Here is a 6384-nt window from a genome sequence, read left to right on the forward strand (position 1 = left end):
AATTCACAATATTATTGATATGATCAATCAACATACACTTAAAATAGCACTAAAACCACTGGATATTGTGTTAAAAAACGAATAGTTTACTTGAATCACATGACCTCCCTCCATAAATAGCCTACGGGATAAATTCATTTAAAAAATATAATTTTATATACTGTATTTCTATAAAGCAGCTCTATTTTCACTTATTCACCATGATAGCAAGCTAGACAGCTTTTTCACGTAACTTGTGACGATATTTACGATTTTCCCGATAATAAAAGTTCACCAGATTGATGATTGTGAGTGTTTTTTTTCCGTGAGATAAAATCGATAAATAGTCATTATGAGAAAACAACAATGACATCTTTGGACAAATTAACCGCTGTGCATGATGGGATTTCTTGTTTCTGATCATTTAATTGTTATAAATCAAATGTGCAGGATGAGATATGATTAAGCCAGAGGAACTACAGATAAATAGAGAAAAGTAAAAGATAATATTGTCAAGGAACATTTTGCCGGCGTCTTAAATATGATTTTTTTATGAAATACTGGCAGCTTACTAACGTGATGCAGTGTCTTGTCTTGTTGATGTCACAAACCACTTAGGTTTTAAAGGTGAATATTAATGTAATATAATGATATTTGGAAAATAAATTCGTAATAATTTGCGTGTCCAACCTCATCTTGGGAGTTGCAGCTTTTAAGATTGACCGAGTGCACCTGAATGCAGCATATGCATGGCAGGCTGGGGGGGGGGGGCTATAAGCTACAAGGCTTTTGGCACTGACTTAATCTCCTGTGCTGTTTAGAAAGGATAACAGCGTTGACAGAGAGCTGATATGAGAGTCACAGATCTGTTCACCAATTTAAATAAACTCCAACGACATCACTCAATAACAGTTGTCACATGTCTCTATGTTTTCCTGCTGCTGTTAAGATGAACATGCATTATTATTATGATCAGTAAATCAGTTTTCTTATCAGATCGGTCAGCTGCTTACAATTAGCTACCTTTATTTTGACAGCTAAAATCACTTCCTGTTAGAGGACGTTCAGGTGTTTGAGTTGTTGAAGAGATCTGACTCTCATTATATGGTAACTTAATGTACAAATACATATATCTGTGTGTAGAAGACAAAATGCATGAATAAATCTTCTTAATTTGACATATTTCACTCCGTGAGCAAAGGTCACAGAGGTCACATGAAGTAGAAATGACTGAGTGGAGCTTTTTTGGAGGAGTTTGGTTCATTCTCTCAGTCTGGATCCACTAAGAATCTCATTAAGGTCCTGCAGATACCTGATCTCCACCAGCCAGTCTAAATATTTGGATTCACATAAAGCCCAGTAACACCAGTATCACCAGGGACAGCTGCTGTGGTGCGACATGATCACACTGACGCTTGTTTCTGCTGGTTTCACTGCAGGACGGCTGAGTTAGACCACATCAGGTCTCGCTGCCGTCCCTAATAAACTGGTGTGCATGTCGATGTACACACTTATTGGTTTGATTGGTAAATATTTAGCATTTACAAGCTGCATATAAACATTTATTTTCAACTATTTTAACTGGAAAGACATATTTTTAGATATTTCTGCTGTTTGTTTTGAGTCTTTTTCTACCTTTTTGAGTTTAAATGGTGCGAGTTGTTTCAGCTAACTTGGGTTGGATGGCTGAACAATGTTTATCCGTATTGTTTCTGTTCAATAACAACAACCAGATGAATAAATTAGAGGAATTGATGATGAGACTCTAAAAGACCTTTTAGGAACTTTTATTTAGATCTCAAAACCAGTATTTGATGTTATGTTTTGCTTCGTTTTAAGTATTTTATCTGTGTTTTCTTTACTTTGTGTACTTTATTTCTTGTTTTAGATGTTACTTTATGTTTCCGTGAGACAAAAGGCCATTGATAACACATTTCATCTATGAATCAGCAACAATATACTTACTGGTTCCTTTTAGCAATATGATGTTAACAATGATATCCTGCAGGAATTATGATGTTGCGTGTTTTGCAGAAATCAGCAGAGATTCAACAAAAGAGACTAATAGAATTGACAAACATAAATACTATTGATTCTGTTCTATAATAATCAATCAATTGTTTCATGAGCATCAGTGATCAGAATGCAAGAAGACAAACATGTCTGCTGAGTTTGAACACACATCTGTTGACGTGAGCGGCGTTTACTGGCAGCCACAGCTGTGAGCGTCGGTGTCACGTAGTGCACGAGGACGGGAGCGTTTCATTACGTTCATCAGGAGGGGGGGGGGGGGGGGGGGGGGGGGGGGAGGAGGGGGGAGAAAGTGAGCCCTGATTAGGTTTCTAATTACCCAGTTTAAACTGTAAGTAGGCCCATTTGCACGCCCGGTGCTTGAACTGGATCCATCTCAGGTCCTCGTCTATCTGTTTCTCTTGGCTCCACAGAACCAGTGTGTGTGTGTGTGTGTGTGTGTGTGTGTGTGTGTGTGTGTGTGTGTGTGTGTGTGTGTGTGTGGCAGCTGCAGCCTCTTATTGTCTACCCGAGATTGTGTGTGTGTGTGTATATCAACTTTGCATGTGGATTATCCCTGGTTGTGTAACAGCTGTTCCGATATGAATCTGCGGCCTGATGAGGGGATGATTGGCGGCTCGGCTCCCAGAATAGACGAGGAATCTGTGTTTGATGGTGAGGCCCCCCCGGAGCCTCGACGCGAGGGCTTTCCACAGGAATCTCTCTGTCCTCTCCGTGATTGGCAGGGATAACATCTTAAATAGACAGATTAGTTTGAGAAACATTGCAGCCCCCTCGTTTAGAGCCTGTTAGATGCCTGTATGGCTCTCAAATGGTTGGTCTCTCGTGCGATTAGGACCTTGGGGGGCGTTCGGCGGCATTAAAAACCTCCTGCTGGTCTCTGGTGTGTTTGGTACTTTATCACAGAGAAAGGTACGACCTCTTCATAAGGTCTGATCAGTGTCTCTCTGATGCATTTTAAGGACTTCTTATATGAAGTTATAACTGAGGCTGGAAGTTCATTCTTGACCTTTTTGAAACAGTATTTTATCGACAACATTATCTGATTTCTGGATAAATAAATGAATAAAATGACAATATATTGCTTTTACGGTGGCCCCCGAGGGTCAAAACACAACAACATTTCACAAACGGCCGACATTTCATTGTGCAGTACGAATGAATAAGAATTATCGTTAAGGTGCAAATCCAAAATGTACAAAGTTTAATGGTAAGGATCATAGATATGTTCAACTTTGGATATTAAAAATATTTGCATATTTAAACATTTTTTTCGATGAGGGAGAATGAGTAGATGTAATTAAAAGTTTCTATTTTTTTTAAATGTGCTTATTTTTGTTAGTGGGAAAACTGAAACAAAGCATATTTCTGTATTAAATGCCTATTAATTAACTGGTGATTTGCAGCCCTGAAGAGAATAATATCCACATTGGTCAAACTTCTAGCTGTAGTTGCCTGTGATTCCCGACAGAGGGCGCTGTGTGCCTCAGCTATATGTCTGCAGCCCAAGTTCAACTGCAAACTAGGACAACAGCAGGGAAGAGTTAAACTTTCTCCTTGTTCATGCATGGATTCAGAAGATGTAATCCAGGTCACGTTGAGGTTATTTATGATTACAGTCAGTTTTAAAACACAACATTAAGATTGGTTTGCTGGTGTTTTTCTGGACACAACAACCCTATCTGGACTTCCACTGACCAGATTTTTGGCAAAACCACATCTTTCCACAGCCAAAACTTCATCTTGGCAACGCTTACAAATATTTCCAACTCACAGAAAATTCAATAAAAACTCAGGTTGGACTGTTTAGAGAGATTTCCCCTCCACAGTTTAGTGAAATCACAACCTTTGCTTTGACACCTGCCCCCCCTCCTCCCCCCCTGAAAACGAATTTACTCTCCAAGCTCATTACCGCCTCCGTGAAATTAACTTCCTGTGAAACAGCATGGGCAGATTGCTGCTATCTGAAATAACGTGACCACGGCACACAAATGAAATTTTGAGCGGGACGATATACCGGACACGTGGGACTCAGAACATCCGCGATACTACAATCATAGTCCTCTCTCATAAATAAAAACTCTTTGTGTGTATTTGGCAGTGTCTCTTGTTGGAGGTGGAATAAGCCAATGAGAGGAGAGGAAGGTGGAAAAAGAAATCAAGGAGGAGTTGCAGTCAGAAATACTTCAATAACAGCCCACATTTTCTACTAAACAACTCTTCAGATTTCATGGATGCAAAGATGCGTTAAGGGCCTCGCCACTTCAGAGAACGGTGTGTTTACACGGCCTTCACCTGAGTGGAAAATCTCAAGTGCTTCTGTCAAAATACCCTCAAAGGGAAAAAAGGAAATCCTCTTCCTGTCGGGACTCAAACGGGTCCATAAAGTCATATTTCATGTGTTGCTGAAGGAGGAAGATGTGTGTGACGTGACACATAAGTATGGGAGGTAACAAAGTACAAATACTTTGTCATCAATACTTTGACAACATAAACATGGGAGGTAACAAAGTACAAATACTTTGTCATCAATACTTTGACAACATAAACATGGGAGGTAACAAAGTACAAATACTTTGTCATCAATACTTTGACAACATAAACATGGGAGGTAACAAAGTACAAATACTTTGTTACTTTTTACATTTTAAAACAAATATCTGTACTTTCTACTCCTCACATTTCCAAATCAGGCTTTTTACTTCAGTTTAAATACATTTCATATTTCACTTTATACCTTTTACTTTGAGTACAGAACCTGAGTACCATTTGTCACTTTTACTTGAGTCAAAGACGTTGAATCAGTACTTCTACTTTTTGAACACAAGTATGTGTACTTCTACTTGAGTATATGTATGTGGTGTCTGTACCTACGGAGACTCTCTTGTTATTATTATTTTTCTGTGTTCGTGACTCTTCGGTACTGTGACCTCACAGGCATGATCACAGAGAGAGCAGGCAGGCCACAGCAGGATGAGGGGTGCCTCGGGATGCATTTCAGTCAAAATACGGCACCTTCCTGACCGATGTGTGCAGATATGTGTTTACTCGTGCTTCAGAAACCTAATGTTACGTACACAGTTATTTTTCTGGATCCACGATTTTGTTTGGTCCAGCTGCCCTTCCTCCCTCTTGCTCACTCGTTTGAAATCGGGCACCTTCCTGACAGATTTGAGAATGTGTTTATCAGAAACGTAATGTAATGATATGTATGGTTATTTTTCCTGATTCACGACTTTGTCCTCGTTAACGCACGTATTACACCACTAATAAATGTAGCGACTGGGGGTTAACGTATACTCTCACATCTGCTGTCGGATACAAACGCCATCAATGTGTGAAAATGGACCATTTAACCTAAAATGTATGACCCCATTAACTTGTTGGTCAATAAAACAGACTGGGATATGACGGTGCAGTGCTGGTCCACTCTCCTCAGGTCAGGCAGCAGCAAACGCTTCACTGCATGTATTGATTTTCCTCACATGTGATCTGAGCCCAGTTCAGCGCTGCATCGCCGGTAGCATTATTAACCGGCAGAGTCCTCCCATCAGTCAGTCTCAGGCAGACGTAACCTCAGACGACCCCTCGGCTTCGTTATACGAGGCCTCCATGTCAACTAAGACGGACTCGAGCGGGCGGGTCAACTGGGAACAAACGCTTCTTCACAAATGACAGCTGGAAAGAAGCAAACGGGGCAAAAAACCCCAACAAAAAACAGAATTTAAAGCTTTACAAAGCAGCCACAAGGACACTCAAATCCTATGTGATAATCTGCTGTCATGGAATTTGCCATCATCATCTAATCTAGAATCTGTTGTGTGAAAACCCTGACAGGATGTGCCATATATATACATATCTCAGATGTGGTTGAGTTAATGTCATGACCTTTGATGCTTTGGTTCGGAAATTCCTGTCTGCCGCACCGACAAAGAAAACGCTCATATTACTTCACCGAAACCCCCAAAAAGCACCGTTTAGATCATAATCATAACACATTCATATAAAACTCTATGAGAAGAGCTCAACTTTAACAGCAGCATGCTAACACGCTACGCTAACTTAGCACTAAGTTCAACTGAGGCTGACAACTTTTAAAAAATGTAAATGATGTGCACTGTAGCACAAAAAGTGCAAATCAATCCACAGAAAATGTATTGAAAAGCAGAAAAAAGTGAAATATGATTGGGTTTCAGCTTCTTGAAGGGGATAATCTGCTGTTTTCATTGTTTTAACATTATGGGAGAATGTATTTATGGGATTTGTACAAAACAAGACACTTGATATCCATCACCTGGGCAACTAATACAACTAATTTGCTTCGAGTTTCAATCAATAATGAAGATACTTTGACTTCCAGCCCTCCATCACATG

General features: G+C 39.8%; 1 protein-coding gene across 1 annotated transcript in view; it reads right to left on the reverse strand.

The window, feature by feature from the left end:
• Positions 1 to 6384, reverse strand: part of pank2 (pantothenate kinase 2) — a 44309-nt gene that overhangs the window by 37594 nt on the left and 331 nt on the right. The gene's annotated exons all lie outside the window — the stretch shown is intronic.

Source organism: Eutrigla gurnardus (genome assembly GCF_963514095.1).
Source record: "Eutrigla gurnardus genome assembly, chromosome: 7".
Lineage (NCBI taxonomy): Eukaryota > Metazoa > Chordata > Actinopteri > Perciformes > Triglidae > Eutrigla > Eutrigla gurnardus.